Source organism: Rhincodon typus, chromosome 5 (assembly GCF_021869965.1).
Source record: "Rhincodon typus isolate 14 chromosome 5, sRhiTyp1.1, whole genome shotgun sequence".
Taxonomy (NCBI): domain Eukaryota; kingdom Metazoa; phylum Chordata; class Chondrichthyes; order Orectolobiformes; family Rhincodontidae; genus Rhincodon; species Rhincodon typus.
Genome location: NC_063336.1, coordinates 17,129,353 through 17,148,433, shown reverse-complemented (window position 1 = coordinate 17,148,433; position 19,081 = coordinate 17,129,353). Strand labels below are relative to the sequence as shown.

Below are 19,081 nucleotides of genomic sequence, written 5' to 3'. Positions count from 1 at the left end.
TATCTCTCTCTCTCAGTTAATATCGCCTTTCCAGAGCTGTTTATGAATGCTTACTGATTGCAGAGTTACTGCTATATTGCCCTATGCAACAATAAATATAACTCAAAGTGAGTCAGATATTTGAAGCAGTTTTGAGATGAGGTCAGGTGCAAGTACTTTTGAAGCTTTTATGAGCTATGAAAAGCAATATATTGTTTCAGACTCTTATACCAAACAGATTATGCCATTGCAACCACTGAATGTTACCTCAATTGATTTGAGCCTTTGAGTGCTAATTGTTACTTTGTACCAGGGCAATGCAGTTGAATAAGTTTGAAATTGCAGGCACTTTTTAAAGAAAATTTCAATTCTTCAGCAATTGTGTCAATTTTAATTTAAAGCTTTGAATTTTTTTTAAAAAAAAGCAAAATGGCAGAGACAGTGCAGGTGTGGAGTCTTGTGGTGTAGAGCTACAGTTGTAATTTATTTTATAGGTTGCTGGAAGCCACATATGTTTTGAATTCTAAAGGCCCTGTAAACCATACAGCAACTAAGAGAGGATGTTTATAACCAAATACAAAAGTTCAAAGTCATTGTCTAATTCTTTAGGGATACACCATGTCTTGCATAATTTTCCATTGACTATTTTATAACCTTACAGCAATAAAAATAATTTTAAGATTACAGTTGGTGCGTGCTCTCAATTAATCTTTATTGCAAAACTGTGAGATTGATAATCATGTTGACAGGCTGGAAGTATTTTATGGTCCATCAGCTTACATGGAGAATTCAACAAAAGGTTTGCTTTACTTAAAACAGTGGTGATAACTGATTGCATGAACCCACCGTAAAGTTCAATCTTGAGCCACACATCATGTTCCCAGGTTGAATCTTCAGTTTGTGGTCTCTTCCAGGATTATAATAAAACCCAATGAGTGTTGGGAATCATGTCAGAAAAGGGAGGGTCTACAGAGCCTCCAAATTATCCAATAATTTCTCGTTAGAAGCTGTGAATATTGGTCAAGGAAGACATCTGGTGTGGCTGTAGAGCTATTTTCGCTGTCTCCATTCCCTCTCTTTGTTTGTCTGTCTGTCTGTCTGTCTCTCTCTCTCTCTCTCTCTTTGTCACTGTTTCTCTCAAAACTCCACACCTCCACTTGCAACTGTACCAAAAGAATTTGAATGGCTGAACTGACTTTTTCAAATTATTTGAAAACAGCCATGGATGTAATGATATATCTGACTAGATGAACAAGATTCTCGCTGGCTTTCTACTATGGAGTAAAACACAGCCAGGAGAGTAGGCTTGGACAAGATAATTGGGAAAAGATGATCCTATTGTGCTAGCATTTCCTGTCTGATCATATGATACAGGACTGTATACAAAAAAGAAGGGTCATTTCCTGGAGGAAAGGACAACGGATTGTGGGGATGTCAGAAGGTTGTATGCAAGGAGAGGATGTGGATGAAATGTCCCTAGATCTATGAAGAATGCTATATGTAGCTACTGAAATTGCTTTGTGATTTGTATAGTAATAGTCAGAGATGGGAGTGAGGGTTCTTGTGGTAATGGGCAGTGTTACCCAGTTGTGCTCTGGGTTTGCACAAGCTATGAGTCCAGCCAGCCGATTGTTATCCCCCAGATCTTACCAGGGCTCCTTGATGCACCACCCTACCCCGCTTTGTCAAATGTGACTTTGATGCCAAAGCTGCCACTTCCATCTCACCTCTGTAATACAGCTCTCTTGTGCATGTTTGAACCACATTTGCCTGTAATAAAATTTGGAGCAGAGTGGCCCTGGTGTAACCTAAACTGAGCATCCGTTATTAGTGAGTAAGTTCTGCCTAGTATCAGTCAGCAACACCTTCCATTACTTTGTTAGTGATTGAGAGTAGGCTGCTGAGGAGAAGTTCCTACTATCTCTACTGAGGAGATAATTTGGATTTTGATAGGGTGATGATTAGATTTGTCCTGCTTTTGTGAACAGAACATACTTGAAGAGTTTTCCACTTATGATCACAGACATTGCTAAAAAACACACAAGGAGGCAAAGTTTTACATGTTGCACTCAGTCAGACTGAAACACAGGAAAACCAACTTTATAAAGGAAACAACACTATACAGTGGTTGATTGGGGACAGTCCCTTAAGAAATTCCTGTCATTAATTTAATCTAGCAATACATCAAGGCACGTTTGTACTTTGGAAGTATACTATTGGACTGGTAATTGCAATGCCTGAAACCCAGACCCTAGTAATCTAAATTAGCCAAAAGTAAAAAGATAAACCCTTCTTAGGAAAAAGCTGAGGGATATTGATTTGTCTGGGTAATTAATTAGAAGCTACCTTTGCTAAGTTTCATATCAATAATTAGAAAAATATACATAAGGCCAGCTCAGCTTGGTGAGTTATGATCTTCATGCCAACATAGAAAATAATCGACATGTTACTGTGTACTGTTATATTCTTTTGGTACATCAGATAACCTTTGAGGATCAACTTCCTTTTGACAAGCCCGATCAAGTTTTGATATTTATCATCAACCTGAAGCAAGGGCATGGCTCTAGTTGCCTTGATTGAAATTCTAATCCTACAGTTTCGTTTTGAAGTGAGTCTATAATGCTTGAGTAAATGTCATCATTTCTAGGGAGAAAGTCCACACTCTGCCCATAGCAATAGTATGAACAAGTCCTAAAAATAACACACTGTTGTGCACCAATAACATTACTCAAAAAGCACACTGGTCTATTGCACAGACTAGTCAAGCAACAACTTGATGCAGTCACAGAATTGTGCCTCACAGACAGTGTCCATGACATCACTATCACCATTCCTCAGTTTGTCCTGTCCACACCAGAAGTTGTGGTACAAAGTCAGGATGTAAATGCCTTGGGACATTTTCATAGCATCAAATCTAACATGGGTAAAAACATCTAGCATTTTCCCCACTTCAGCTGCTGAATGAGTACTCCTCAAACTTGAGCGTAAATTCAGGATGGTGGTGGTGGTGGGTTGGCGGGGTCGGGGGGGGTGCGTCCAATGCCTGCAGTGGCTCTGCAGCACTGAACCGATCAAGAAAATAGCTGTTAGACCTGATCTGCAGGAGCTGGGCCAACAAGAGAGTAAAACACGCTTGACTATGTTATCACCATATCTACCTGTCACAGATGCACTTGTCTGTGATAGTATTATTAAGTGTAACCATGTACAATCCTTGTCAAAATGAAGTCCCATGTTCACATTGAGGATGCCCTTCCATTGCATTAAATGGGATAAATTTTGAACAGACCTAGCACCCTAGCTGGTGACCAATGAGGCACCACTGGCCATCGGAAGCTGCAGAAATTTATTCAACACAATCTGTAACCTCAGCTCCTTGTGTATTCCCAACGCTACCATTAGAATCAGTTCTAGTTCAATGAAGAGTGCAGGAGACAAGCCAGGTGCAGTACCAGGCATCTAAAAATCAGGTGTCAACCTGGTGAACCTATAAAACAGGACTACTTGTGTGCCAAAATAGTGTGAGCAGCAAGTGATAGAGCTAAATGATTCCACAATTAATGGATCAGTTCTATACTCTGAAATCCTACACATCCAGGCATGAATGGTGGTAAACAATTAAATAACTAATAGGGAGAGGAGACTACACAAATATCCCCATCATAAAAGATGGGTGAGCCTAATGCAACAGCGGAAAAGACACGGCTGAAGCATTTGCAACCATTTTTAGTCAGCAGTGCCAAGTGGATGATCCACCTTAGCTTCCTCCTGAGGCCTCCAGCTTCTCAGATGCCAATCTTCAGTCAGTTTGATTATCATAGAATTTATATAATATAGAAAGAGGTTGTTTGGCCCAACATCTCTGTATCGACCCTCTGAATACCATTCCTCCAGACCCTTGCCCAGTCCCCATAACCCCATTCACCATGACTAATCCATCTAGCTGTGCATCTCTGGATACAACAGGGCAATTTTTGGACTGTGGGAGGAAACCCATGCAGACATGTGATGAACGTATAAACTCCATGCAGTCACCAAAGGCTGGAATCGAACCCACGTTATTGGCACTGTGAGGCAGCAGTGCCAATCTCTGCACCACTGTGCTGCCACATGAAATCAAGAAATGGCTAAAAGCATTGGATGCTCCAAAGGCTATGGACCTGACATTTTGGCAATAATACTAGAGACTTCAGAACTTGCCAGGCCCCCAGCCAAACAGTTCTCGTACAGTTACAACACTTGCATCCACATGGTAAGGTGGAAAATTGCCCAGGTATGGCCAGTCTCCAAAAAGCATATCAGATGTAACCCAGAAAATTACTGCCCTGTGTTTTCAAATCAAGCTGTTTCGATGTGTTATAACACGTCTCTAGAGGAGAGGGGACTTGAATCTAGGCCTCCTGACTCAGATGTAGAGACTCTACCACTGCACCGCAAGAATCCTAATTACTACCCTATCAATCTACTTTCAATTATCAGTGAAACTGAAGGAAGAGGTCATTGGCTGTGCTTTCAAGCAGCACCTGCTCAGCAATCACATCAGTTTAGGTCCTGCCAGAGACACTCAGCTCCTGAATTCCTTACTGCCTCAGTTCAAACATGGACAAAAGACAACTCCGGTGGTGAGATCACAGCAACTGCCCTTGAGATCAAGGAAACATTTGAACCAGTGTTGCATCAGGGAGCTTTGGACAAAGTAGGGTCAGCAGGCATTGGGTGAAAATGTTCCAATGGTTGAAGTCATATTGAGCACAAAGAGAGACGATGGTGACTGTTTAAGGTCTGTTATCTTTACCCCAGGCCATCATTGCAGGAGTTAGCCAGTGTAGGATCAACCATTGCCTCATCAATGACCTTCCCTCCATCATAAAATTGGAAGTGAGAATGTTCATTGATGATTGCAGAGTGTTCAACACCATTCACAACACTGCAGATACTGAAGCAGTCTATGTTTTTATGCAGTATGACCCAGACAATATTCAGACCTGGGTTGATATGTGGTACCAATGTTACTTGCCACAGATGTACCGGACAATAACTGATGCCAACAAGAGAGGCTATAACTCTTTCCCCTTGACATCCAATAGCATTAGTGTCACTGAATCCCCCACTTTCCATATCCTGGGGGCTTCCTCCAGTAAAAACTTTATTATGTAGCATGATTGGCAAATATGTGCTACCAGTTAGTCAACAATATTCAGTAAATTGTTCCTTAGACAGCACCTTCCAAACCCACGACCACCACCATCTTGAAGGGCATGGGTAGAAGATACATGGGAACACCACTACTACCTACAAGTTCTCTTCAATACTACTCGCTGGGTCAAAATTCTAGAATTCCCTTCCTAACAGCTTTGTCAATCTACCTACACCAAATGGGGTTCAAGAAAGCAGCTCACCACCACCTTCTTGAGAGCAAGTGGGGATTGGCAATGAATGCTGACACCAGCCAGAGATCTCCACATCCCTTGGGTGAATAAAAAAGAATTAATTCAGATGCAAAACAAGGTACTGCTTTCTACTCAAAGGATTGAGAAAGGGTAAACAGCTGGTTGGTGAAGGAGTCCAGCACAGCAGAGCATCACAGTAAAACCTCCATCAATGGAAGGCAAATCTGCCACCATGAACTTCAAACCACCTCTTCAAAAAATAACCAAGCTTCAGTTTCACTGACATTTTCTCTGAGCTCTGTACCTTTTTGTTCATACACAATAACCAGAACTGGCCCAATAACTTAATAAATTTCAATTTAAAACGTAAGAACAGTTTCTGAGATTTACAATTTACTATGCTTATTTCTAAAAATGATACGTTATCTGAACGATTAAAGTGATTGGCTTTTAAACAAAAATATAACTGTCAGAAATTCTGGTTGCTGGAGAATTTGAGTTGGTAGAGTGTAGGATAACACCAAGTTTACTGTATTTACCAGAAACTGAACAGGACCAGCCTCAAAAACACAAATACTGAGGCTACAAGGGTAGGCCAGAAGTTGGGAGTCCGGCTGCGAGTACCTCACCCAATGACCCACCAAGCCTATTCACCATGTACAAGATAAACATTTGTGATATATTATTTTTCACTTGCTTCGATGGCTGCAGTTCGAACAGCGCACAAGAAACTTGACATCACGGACAAAGTAGCCTGCTTCATTAACATTCCATCCAACACCACCAATATGAATATACGAGTCTCTCCATTGACTCACGTCATAACAGTTTGTACGATCTACATGATGTAGTGCAGCTGCTCATCAAATCATAGAATCCCTACAGTGTGGAAACAGGCCATTTGGCGCAACAAGTCCACACCACCCCTCCGAAGAGCATCCCACCCAGACTCATCCTCTGTAACCTGGCATTTCCCATGTCTAATCCACCTAACTTACAAACCCCAGACGCCACGGGCAATTTAGCATGGCCAGTGCACCTAACCTGCACATCTTTGGACTGTGGGAGGAAACCAGAGCACCCAGAGGAAACCCACGCAGACATGGAGAGAAAGTGCAAACTCCACATAGACAGTTGCCCGAGGCTGGAATTGAACCTGGGACCCTAGCGCTGTGAGGCAGCAGTGCTAACCACCAAATCTTCTTCCAAACCCATAACCTCTACCAAGTAAAAGGATAAGGGTGACAGATAAGATCATAATAATGCATAGGAGCAGAATTAGGCCATTTAGCCCATCAATTCTGCTCCACAATATATTTCTCAACACCATTCGCCACCATTCTCTGTGGCCATGGATTCTCTTACTAGTGAAGATGCTATTTATCTCTGTCTTAAATACACTCAATGATTTGGCCTCCAAAGCCCTCTGTAGCAATGAGTTCCACAGATTAACCACCCTCTGGCTGAAGAAATTCCTCCTCATCTCAGTTCTAAAGGGTTGTCCCTTCACTCTGAAACTGTGCCATCGGGTCCTAGTCTCTTTAACAAGTGGAAACATCTTCTCCACATCCACTCTATCCAGGACTCTTGGTATTCTATAAGTTTCAATCAGATACCCTCTTCAAACTTCTAAATTCCATTGAGTACACACCCAAAGCCCTTAACTGCACGTCATTCTTGTAAACCCTGCTCTCGACCCCTTTAAACAGCAGCACATCCTTCCTTAGATATGGGGCCCAAAACTGCTTACAACATTCCAAATGCAGTCTGACCAGAGTCTTATACAGCCTCAGCAATACATGTCTGCTGTTAAATTCTAGCCTTCTTGAAACGAATGCTAACATTGCATATGTTTTCCTAACTACCAACTGAACCTGCATGTTAATCTTAAGAGAATCCTGAACTAGGACTCCCAAGTCCCTTTGTGCTTCAGGTTTCCAAAGCCTTTCCCCATTTAGAAAATACTCTATTCTTCTTACCAAAGTGCATAACCCCACATTTTCTCACATTGCTAATCATCTGCCATTTCTTTGCCCACTGTCCTAGCCTGTCCAAGTCCTTCTGCAGCCTCTGTGCTTCCTCAACACTACCTGCCCCTTCAACTATCTTTCTGTCACCTCCAAACTAAGCAACAAAGCCCTCAGTTCCTTTGTCCAGATCATAATGTATAATGTGAATAGTTGTGGCCCTAACACAGACCCCTGTGGAAGTCTACTAGCATCCTAAAAAAAGACCCCTTTATCCTTACCCTCTGCTTTCTGCTAGTTAGACAATCCTCTATCAGTGCCAGCACCTTGCCCCTAATACCATGGGCTCTTATCTTATTTAACAGCCTCTTGTGTGGCACTTGCGAAGCCCTTCTGGAAATCCAAAGAGGTCGTATCTACTGGCTTTCCTTTGTCTAACTTGCTGGTTACCTCTTCAAAGCATTCTAACAGATTTGTCAGGTATGACCTCCCCTTGGCAATGCCATGCTGACTCAGCCCTATTTTACCATACAGTTCCAAGTACTCCAAAATCTCATGCTTAATAATGGACTCTAAAATCTTACCAATGATGAACATCAGACTAACCAGCCTATAGTTTCCTGTCTTCTGCCTCCCCTGCTTCTTAAATGGGACTGTTACATTAGCCATTTTCCGGTCTTTTGGGACCCTCCTTGACGCTGGTGATTCCTGAAAGATCACCACCAATGCCTGTGCAATCTCCTCAGCTATCTCTGTTAGAACTTTGGGATGTAGTCCAAATGGCCCGGGTGATTTAAATACCTTCAGCTTCCTCAGCACCTTCTCCTTAGTGATGATCACTACACTCTCCTCTGTCCCTTGACTATATTGAAGTAATGGTATGCTACTGATACCTTCCATTGTGAAAACTGATGCAAAGTAACCATTCAGTTCATCTTCCATTTCTTTGTTTCCCATTACTACATCTCCAAGCTCATTTTTCAGTGCCCCAATGTCCGTGCTTGCCCCTCTCTTACCTTTATATAAAAAAACTCTTGCAATCTTCTTTTACATTTCTAGCTAAATAACTTTCATATTTCACCTTCTCCTCCGTTATTGCTTGTTTAGTTGCCCTCTTCTGGTTTTTAAAACCTTCTGAATTTTCTAGCTTCCTGCTAATCTTCACCATGTTGTATGCTTTTTCTTTTTTGCTGTCCCTTGCTTCGCTTGTCAGCCATGGTTGCATCATCCTTCCCTTAGTATGTTTCTTCTTCCTTAAGATGAATTTCTGCTTTGGCTCCCAAATTACCCTCAGAAACTCCTGCTGTTGCTGCTCCACCATCTTCCCTGCTAGGCTCCCTTTCCAATCAACTCTGGCCAGCTCCTCCCTCATGTCTTTATAATTACCTTTACTCAATTATAATATTGTTACATCGGATTCCACCTTCTCCCTCTCAAACTGCAGGGTGAATTCTATCATACAGTGGTCACTGTCCTCAAGGAGCTCCTTCACCTTAAGCTCCCTAATTAAGTCTGCCTCATTACACATCACTAAATCCACAATTGCCTGTACCCCAGTGTGCTCTATCATCACCTGCTCCAAAAAAAATCTCGTAGACATTCCACAAATTGCTTTTCCTGCGATCCACTACTAATCTGATTTTCCCAGTCTACCTGCATACTGAAGTCCCTCATGATTATTGTAATAATGCCTTTCTTACATGCCTTTTCTATCTTCTGATTTATTTTCTTCCCCACAGTCTGACTACTTCTAGGAGGCCTGTACACAACTCCCATCAGGGTATGTTTCCATCATGGTTCCTCAACTTTATCCACACAGATTCTGTGCCTTCCAACTCTATATCACTTGTTGAAATTGATTTGATTTCATTTCTTATTAACAAGGCAATCCTGCCCCCAATGCCTATCTGCCTTGTCCTTTCAATGGATGTGTATCCTTGGATATTTAGTCCCAACTCTGATTCCCTTGCAGCCATGTCTCTGTGATACCCACAGCATTGTGCCTGATCATTTTCAAACTGCACTACAAGCTCATTTATCTTGTTTCATATACTGTGCACATTTAAGTACAACACTCTTAGTCCTGCATGGACTGTCTCCCTTCACATAGTTGTCCAATCATCTGCTCTCCCTTTCCAAACTCTCCGTCTTATTTCTTGATCTGAAAACTTTAATAAACTCTGCTGAGCCCCCTCCCCAAACCCCCTTTAATATTTTCCATAATTTTCCATGCAACTGAACCCACACCCCCCACACTATTTAGTTCAAAGCCATAGCCCAGCCCTAGTTATGTGATTTGCCAGGACCCTGGTCCCAGCATGATTCAGGTAGAGCCCATCATCGGAACAGCTCCGTCCTTCCCTAATACGGGTGCCAACTTCTCACGAATTCAAACCCATTTCTCCCACACCAATCTTTGAGCCACACATTTACCTCTTTAATCCTGTTGACCCTGTGCCAGTTAGCTCGTGGCTCAGGTAGTAATGCAGAGATATTACCTTTTCAGTTTTGCTTTTTAATTTGGCCCCTAGCTGCTCATACTCCCTCAGCAGAACCTCCTTCCCTTTCCGCCTATAACATTGGCATCGTTGATGGCTTAGGAATGCCTTCACCTGCAAGTGGTCCTCCAAGTCGCTCACCATCTTGACTCGGAAATATATTGCAATTCCTTCAGGTCAATTGCTTGCATCACATGGACTGTAGTTGCTCAAGAAGGTAGCTCACTACCACTTTCTCAAGGGATGTGCAATAGATGCTTATTCACTAGTGGTACCCAGATCCTGTGAACAAATAGATTCTTGAAATATTAACTGTTGTGTCTCCACAGCATGATGTGTTCGTGGCTGTGTCTTGAATGCCTTTTCACTCTTGTGCTTCAAAATTATATATTTTTTATTAAAGAAAGTAAAGAGTAATGAAACTGCATAAAAACCATTACAGAAATTTAAAAGCTGGGCACAATATTAGACCTGTCAGCTTCCACAGAGATAATAGATCAGTCAACAATCTTAAGTTATAGATCCCTCCATACCAAAATTCTCAATAAGCCATTTCACCTTGTCTATTCATTGTCTCCCTCCAAAATCCTCTTGGACCACATTTCTTCTAACGAGTTTGCAGATTGTCCTACTCAGCAAGTTCTCTCCCCCTAACCCCCAACACGCACACACACACACACACACAGACACACACACACACACACACACACACACACAGACGCAGCCCCCCACCCCCATCCCTCCCCATACACAGTAACTATCGTTAATGTTTAGGGTCAATTTTGTTAATCACTTTTGAAATACTTCAGCTTTATTCATCAAAGCAGAAAGGCTTAGTTATCCAAACAGCTATGAATTGGCAGCTGTAACTAATTCTTTAAGCAATACTTATCGTGCATGTGGATTTTCTGTTCCTATTATTTTTTAATAAGCTCATAACCTGGGCACTTTAGTAGAAATAAAATACTTAAAATTGTTCTGAAATCATGATTGGAAAGTGGCACAGTTGTTTTATTCGCTCTGACCTGATAGAAGTTTATAAAATAATGAGAAATATAGATAGAGTTGATGATAATTGTCTTTTCCCTAAGATGGAGAATTTCAAGAGTAGGGGGCACATTTCAAGGTTAAATGAGAGAGATTTAAAAAGATGTAAGAGGCAAATTTTTTACTCAGAGGGTGGAATGAACTTCCGGATGATGTGGTGGATGGTGGTACAATTACAATGTTTAAAAGACATTTGGATGGATATATGAATAGGAAAGGTTTGGAGGGATACGGGCCAGGAGCAGGCCGCTGGGACTAGTTTAGTTTGGGATTGTGTTCGGCACTGACTGGTTGGACCAAAGGATCTCTTTCTGTGCTGTATGACTGTATGATTCTAAAGGCATTCATTTGGATGGTAAAATTGGACAGTTTCAAATGAGCACTAACATCTGGCAAGCCCAAGAAGAAAAATTTCTGCTGGGACTCTACTGCTCAGCTGCAATAGCTGATTGAACGGTCATGGAAATCCTGAATAGAAGTAACACTATAGTACGTACTGCCAACATAACATCAAACTATTGAGAGGACTTACCCTAATTATGTGTCATTCCCTGACCACTTACCTGTTCAGTGTCTTTACTTAACTAAGGATGTTGACTGGCTTTCCCAAGGTTATTCTCTTCCTGCGAAAACAGATCTAGCTCACATTGTCACATCACACTTGCATTGCATTAACTCAGGTTGATTCTTGCACTGTGGTCTTTCATTGTCAGTTAAATGTTGTGAGACCATGAAAGACATTGTGTAAATACAAATCCTTTGTTTTACTTCTTTTATTCAATTGCATTTGTGTAGGTAGGTTGTGTAGTTTCAGAATAGCAGAGACAAAGGAAGCCTTGACCTTATAGTCAAGTGGCAGTTGAAAATCTAAATAACTGATTTAATTTTAATACTAGTGTTATCTGATGTACACTGAATACATACACAGTATAGTTTAGCAAGATTCCCTTGTGGTCTTCCAAATGTAATCCTGACTCGAATTCAAATACATGGCCAGGTATGACCTGATGGCAGTAATTTTGTTTTTTTGAGGATCGTTGTGATATTATCAGATTGTACAGATACATATTGCTCACTACAAAAGTCCTTTGTCCTGTGTTGTAAAATATCTCAGCATCATTGTAAATAGACTAAAATGCTTATTTTAATATGCATCTTAGAATTCTTGGATTATAAAGCACAGAAGAAGGTTCTTTGATCCATCGTGTTTGTATTGGCTCCTTGAAAGAGCTACTCAATTAGTACTAATTCCTTGTACTTCTAGGCCTTACCTTCTTTTTACCTTTTGATGTATTTATTGAATTCCTTGTGGAAGTTACTATAGAATCTGCATCTCTTTCAGCTAGTACATTTTTCCTAAATTGTCCTCATTTTCTTCTCATCCCTGTTGTTTTGATTTTGCTATATTCCTATATCATCCACCTTAAGGCCGTTGACCCTTGCTTTGTTATGCTACCATAAGTATCAGATCGCTAGTAGCTACAGTAGTCTTTATTTCAGAATGTGGGGTGTTGGGGGATGTTGGATGGAATCCAATTCTAATGCAACATGCCACACCACTTAGAAACCCCACCAACCCTCCCCACACATGTACCAGTATATGCTCATACGCTTTCCAGCATTGACAGCATCAAGAAAACAAATTCTCATTAGGCTTTCTTTGTTCTCCCTTTTTCAAGGGCCTTCGGAACTAGTTTTAGCTCATTGAGGTCACTTAATTCAAGGTCAAAACCTTAATATGACTGAATATTAGACATTGTGATGTATTTGTATAAAGTGCTGTAATGGTCATCATTTTGCAGTCTTAGATCTAGTGACAATTGAGAATTTATGAGCTCAAGTTTTGCAGCAAAGCGTAATTCAGTTTCCTGCTGTCATTTAACAGGAATATCATTACTTTGCATGTGCTGTTTAAAAAATGCGAAAGCCATTTAAAATTTTGAGCATTTGAAAAGTATATTTTCAGTCCATGTAGGTCACAATCAGAAATGCATGTCAATGTTGTAAATTCATGAAATGGTATGTCCTCTACTTACATCTTACTCTGATGATGATACAAAGCCAGAAACCACATTCAACTCTCATATTTGGTGTTCTTTTGATACTAAATATCATTTGTAACAACCAAAATCTGTGTAGGAGTAAGCAAAGCGAGGGAATCCTGCTTGTATGAGCACTGTATCAGACTGATATGTTATCTAGATGTTTTTGTTCTGAGGGTTCTAAGGTGGGGTGCCTTTGCTATTTTAAACAAACATGCTTTGCATTCCATTCAGAATTGCGCTGCTTGCAAAAATAAAACCCTTAGATCTTCAGTAAAGGGGAAAAAGAAAGAAATTTGGAGTTGGCATGGAAAGTATTTATAAGCAATGCAGAGTTCTGTCGAAGAGTAGATGGTAGGTTAAAAAATGGCTGTAAGGCAGAGGTGGAATATTTCATGCTCTCTATAGTGCAGTTTCTGTGTGCAATGAAGATGCACTTGAAAACTATTTCCTAAATTTGAGCCCAGCTGAAGCACTCAGCTGGGCAAAAATGAAGAAGTACTGCAGAATTAGAGACCCTTTAGTGGGAAGTTTAATTAAGTGGTGTGAGGGTTTGGGAGGGTGCTAAAGATTTTATGACATTATAAAGAGGTATAAGGAGTTCATCTGGTGCCCTAATTAACATTACCATAGAACATAGAACAGTACAGTACAGGAACAGGCCCTTTGGCCCACCATGTTTGTGCTGACCATGACACTATTCTAAACTAATCCAATCTGCCTGCATGTGGCCTGTATCCCTGTATTCCTGCCTGTTCATATGTCTGTGTAAATGCCACTTAAGTTTTGCTATCGTATTCGTTTATACCAACTCCCCTGACAGCAAGTTCCAAGTGTCAGGAAGGGGAGATCGAACCCCTCTGATAAGTAAAATCGAAACACAAGTCCCCAATCTGTTATGAAGGGGAGTAGAGGTCCCGTTGTAATAATTAAACTTGAAACACCCAGAGAAGCTCACCTCACCTCGTCTAATCTGTTAAACTGTTATGGAGAAGGGGAGGTTAAATGAAAGAAAATTCCTGATATTCATTTTATAAGTAACAAATAACAATTTATTTATTTAACCCTAATAGTGAACAAATTAACAGAATTACTAACAAACCGAATAATTCCCCCTTAACTTACTGAACTAAATTCTACTGATATAAATTCTACAGATATGCAACAATTACAAGTCCCATTTCTATCAACCCAAGTAATAAGAAAGTAAATTAAAACTTAGTCTCTCAAAGTCTACATGCCTTTCTTCTGCTGTTCTCAAGTCATAAACACCTTTCTTCCACTGATCCAGCTGTCAGGGATGTTTTTTCTATGAAGTTTTCTGTGAGGACTCTTAGCCAGAAGTACCACGGTAACTTTTATGGATAGATGGTGCTTTCTTTGAGAATTTAGCGATTTTTTGATGCTTATTTCTCAGTTGGCGATTCACTCTCACAACAATTTTCAAAAACCTTCTCCTTATATACCTTGAATGATGTATCAATTTTCTTGCAATAGCATTGGTCCAAGGTTGTCAAAACCATCAGATTTAAATTGGCTTTCAATCGCTAAGTGCTTGGTTTAAATTAATTGGCTGATTCCAGCTCGTTGCCAAAACATCAAATCAAGCCTAAGGCTTCCAGTTAAACAGCTAAATGATACATGTTTCAATTTCAGAACTGGCTGTGCCCCCTTCAGCTGCTCAGAGACATTTTCTGTTGCAATCTCTAAGCTTAGAAAAGCACTTTACCTCTTAAAGGGACCACACACTCTTTCTCTCTATCATTTTTTACAAACAAATTCTAGCTTCCTGCCTTCCAATTCATGTGTATTCTACACAACTCTACATAACTCTACATACTCTACATAACCCTTTGTGTAAAAAAATGTTCCTTGCACATCTCCTTTAAACTTTGCCCTCTCTATGTCTATGTCTCGTAGTATTTACTTCTTCATTTTTGCCCAGCTGAGTGCTTCAGCTGGGCTCAAATCTAGGAAATAGTTTTCAAGTGCATCTTCATTGCACACAGAAACTGCACTAAAGAGAGCATGAAATATTCCACCCTGGGAAGAAGACTCTGAGTATCCACCCTATCCTTGCCCCTCATAATTTTATACACTTTATTTCATATCCAGTCACCCCTTAGCCTGTGATGGTCTAGTGAAAACAAACCAAGTTTGTCGAACCTCTCCTTGTAGCTAATACACCCCAATCTAGGCAACATTTGGATAATTTTTTTTTATTTTTTCTGCAGCCTCTCCAAAGCCTCCAAATCCTATAGTGTGGTGACCAGAAGATTTCTTCTTTATCCAACACCACTGAAAATACAAAACCAAAAACCGAAAGAACTGTGGATGCTGGAAATCAGAGAAAAAAAAAGAATTTGGTTGAAAAACTCAGCACAGCTGGCAGTATCTGTGAGGAGAAATCAGTATTAATGTTTTGTGTCCAGTGACCCTTCTTCAGAACTGATGGTAGCTAGGAAAAAGTTGATTTTTATGCAGAAGATAGGGTTGGGTGAAGGGGTAAGGAGTAAAAGATAGGTAGAGATAAAGCCCAAAAGAGAGAAACACAGTTGGACAGACAAAGGAGTGAATAACGATCAGCCTAGGAGAATGAATAGCTGCAAATAGGGATTATTAATGGCTAACAATGGGCCTTGTGTAATAGCAGACCATGTGAGAACAAGGCCTTGTATGTGGGGTTGGGGGAAAGTCCTCAAGCCATAACATTTTTGAACTCAATATTGAGTGCAGAAGGCTCTCGAGTTCCCAAGCGGAAAATGAGGTGCTGTCCTTCCAGCTTGCACTGACCTTCACTGGAGTACTGTAGCAAGCTTGAGACAGAGATGTTGGCTAGGGAACATGGTAGTGTGTTGAAGTGGCAGGCAATGGGAAGCTCAGGGTCTTTTTTGTGGTCAGAATGTAGGTGTTCTGCGATGCAGTCACCCAGTCAATACTTCATTTCCTCAATTTAGAGGAGACCACATTGTGAGCAGTGAATACAGCGGACTAGATTGAGTGAAATGCAAGTAAATCAGGATGCCACCACCAGACACATATTCCCCTCCCCTCCCCTGTCGGTCTTCCGCAAAGACCGTTCTGTCTGGGACACCCTGGTCCCCCTTCACTCCCAACACCATGGCTTCATGGCACCTTTCCCTGCAACCACAGAAGGTGTAACACCTGTCTGTTTACTTCCCCCTTCCTCAGTATCTAAGAGCCCAGACACACCTTCCAGGTGAAGCAGTGCATAGATTGGGTGACTGTTTCGCAGAACACCTATGTTCTGACCACAAAAAAGACCCTGAGCTTTATTGCCTGCCACTTCAATACACTACTGTGTTCCTGGCCAACATTTCTGTCTCAGGCTTGCTACAGTGCTCCAGCAAAGCTCAGCACAAGCTGGAAGAACAGCAGCTCATTTTCCACTTGGGAACTCTATAGCCTTCTGGACTTAATATGAAGTTCAACAGTTTTAGGGCTTGGGCACCTTTCCTGCACTTTCCCCTACCCCTGTGCACCAGTTCTTGTTATCAGATGGTCTGCTGTTATACACAAACCCCTTGTTAGCCACTAATAGTGCCCATCAGCAGCTATTCATTCTCCTAAACTGACCACTCCTTTGTCAGTCCAATTGTTTTTCTCTCTCTCTAGGGCTCTATCTCCACCTATTATTTACTGCTTAACCCCTGTCCCACCCTGTCTTCTGCATAAAAACAACTTTTTCCTAGCTACAAGAGTCACTGGACTTGAAATGTTAACTATGATTTTTCTCTACAGATGCTGCCACACCTGCTGAGCTTTTCCAGCAATTTCTGTTTTTGTTACACATTGAAAATATATTCAGAACACATTCATCTTAGTGCTACTTATTGAATCTTGCTCAGAGTGGATGGCTATCCAGTTGCTCTCTGCTCTAAACGATTAACTGTATAAGAAATGTGTTAAGAGTTCTATATAATTAAAAGCATTTTTCTTTATCTTTACAGTTCAAAACAGGCCCAGATTTGGTCTTTGGACTAAGGTGAATTAGTCATCCCAGTCAGGGTGACAGGCCAGTAAAACTGATCTTAGATAGAAAACTGATCTATGATAGAAAGGGGGTTTGTTCCTCGTGGTTAAAAATATTTGTATCTAGGTGACCACCTGAGGACAACATCCTCATGTTGGCCAACATTTAGGGCAGCATGGTGGATCAGTGATTAGCACTGCTGCCCCACAGCGGCAAGGACCCATGTTCAATTGCAGCCTCAGGAGTCTGGCTGTGTGGAGTTTGCACATTCTTTCCCCTGTCTCCCTGAATTTGCTTTGGTTTCCTCCCACAGTCCAAAGGTGCACAGGTTAGGAGGATTGGCCGAGCTAAATTGTCCATTGTGTCCAGCGATGTGCAGACTAGGTGGATTACAGGGATAGGGTGGGTCTAGGTAAGAGGGTTGGCGTGGTCAAATGTGTGGCCACTCTGTAGGGATTCTATGATCTAGCTTAGCTGTGATTTCTCTCTCTTCATGCTAAAGCACTCCTCTGTGGGCAGATAGGGGCACATTTTGCACACGTACAAGTGTTCAGATAGTAGCAAATTAGATTTTGCTTTACTAACAGGTAATGTTAACTGAAGCATAAGTAGGGGCAGTGAACCAGGAGAATTCCTTGCATTACTTCTCACCTAAGAGGATTGTGGTTACTCAGCCATCGATACTGAAAATGGTGAGTTTCTGTGTGAGTAGTATTAACAGAGGAGAGTGAGGCCTGGTAATACTTAATGTGGTCTGACTAGTTATAATGATCATTCAAGCTGCTGTGAAGCAGATAAGAATAACTGTGCCTTCTGCACATTGAGAGAGTGCGGCCATGCAGGGGGATCAAATCAAGGCAACAGATTTACAGCATTAATAGAAAAACAAAATAGCTGGAAATATTTGGCAGGTCAGGCAGCATCTGTGGGTAGAGAAACAAAATTAATATTTTCACGACCTTTCTCAGCAGTTCTCACTTCACTATTTTTCTCTCTCCCTTGATCCTGGCTGACAACCTATTTCCAGAATTTTCTGTTTGCAGTACTGTCTTGCAAATTTTTGGCAATTTGCTTTTATATTTGTTTTATGTCTTTGCTAGGCAGAGAGGCATCAAAATGGAGGTGGGGGAGTTGTTGAGCAAATTGACAAGTGAATGGGAAATCAAAGGCTAGGAAGTTGAGAGTTTCAAAATGCAGCTGCAAATGACTTTGTAAAAGTCCTTCCACCACCACCACCCCACCTCCTCCCAACCCAAAAGTACACACAGAGAGAAGTGAAGTTGGGGAAGTTGGGCAGTGAAGGATACAATGAAGTGGCTTGATTAGATCTTGTCAGACTAGAGGTTGAATGTGTGACCCTCTGTACTAGTGCATTGGAAAGTTTTGCTATTTCAAAGAGACTATATAAATTCTACACAATAGCAGACCAAATTATGCATTTACTTTCTAAATCATAGAGGGAGCTATGTGCTTTATTTATAATTCATTCACATTAAATGATTAAATTACATATTCTATTGAAGAAAGTGGGAAATAGATTCCATAATGCAACAGGACCTTTTCTCATATACCGCAGTTCCATAGAATGATAAGATATAGGAGGTGCTTATTTGGCACTCCATGCCTCTTTAAAACAGCTGTCCCATTCATTGCCAATCAGGCATCTCCCCAGCGCCCTAAAGATCTTCATCTTGCAGGGACTTACACATTCCCATTTGAAAATTCCTACTGAATCAGCTCTCATTGCCCTTTTCGGACCGTGACTGAGACAATACATTGTCTGTGTCTTCACCATAGTGATTATCTGGCTCACTAGGTTGTTTGGTGTACCAAACATGCTGACCAAGGGGTTCATCCTGTTGTAAGGAGTGGCAAAATTTATGAATCGTGTTGGAAACTGCCAATATAATCTGGGATGCTGAGGTTCAGAATCCAGTTTGACATACTGTTGTGGAAAAGTGGACTAAAAGGTTGTAATAGCATACTTGGCACCATTCCACCAGAAAATGTTGTGCACTATATAGCATTGTGAAGATTAGACTGTTTTTGATATAAACACGGAGTTGAAATGAAGGAAGTTGCTGGTATCTGGGGGCAGGAGTGGTGACAGAGCAGGCCACAGAAGAAGGTTACCAAGTACAGACAGAGGAAATTGATGGTCTGT

General features: G+C 41.1%; 1 protein-coding gene across 1 annotated transcript in view; it reads left to right on the top strand.

The window, feature by feature from the left end:
* Nucleotides 1-19,081, top strand: part of LOC109927960 (acyl-coenzyme A oxidase-like protein) — a 122,143-nt gene that overhangs the window by 86,510 nt on the left and 16,552 nt on the right. The window lies entirely within an intron of this gene.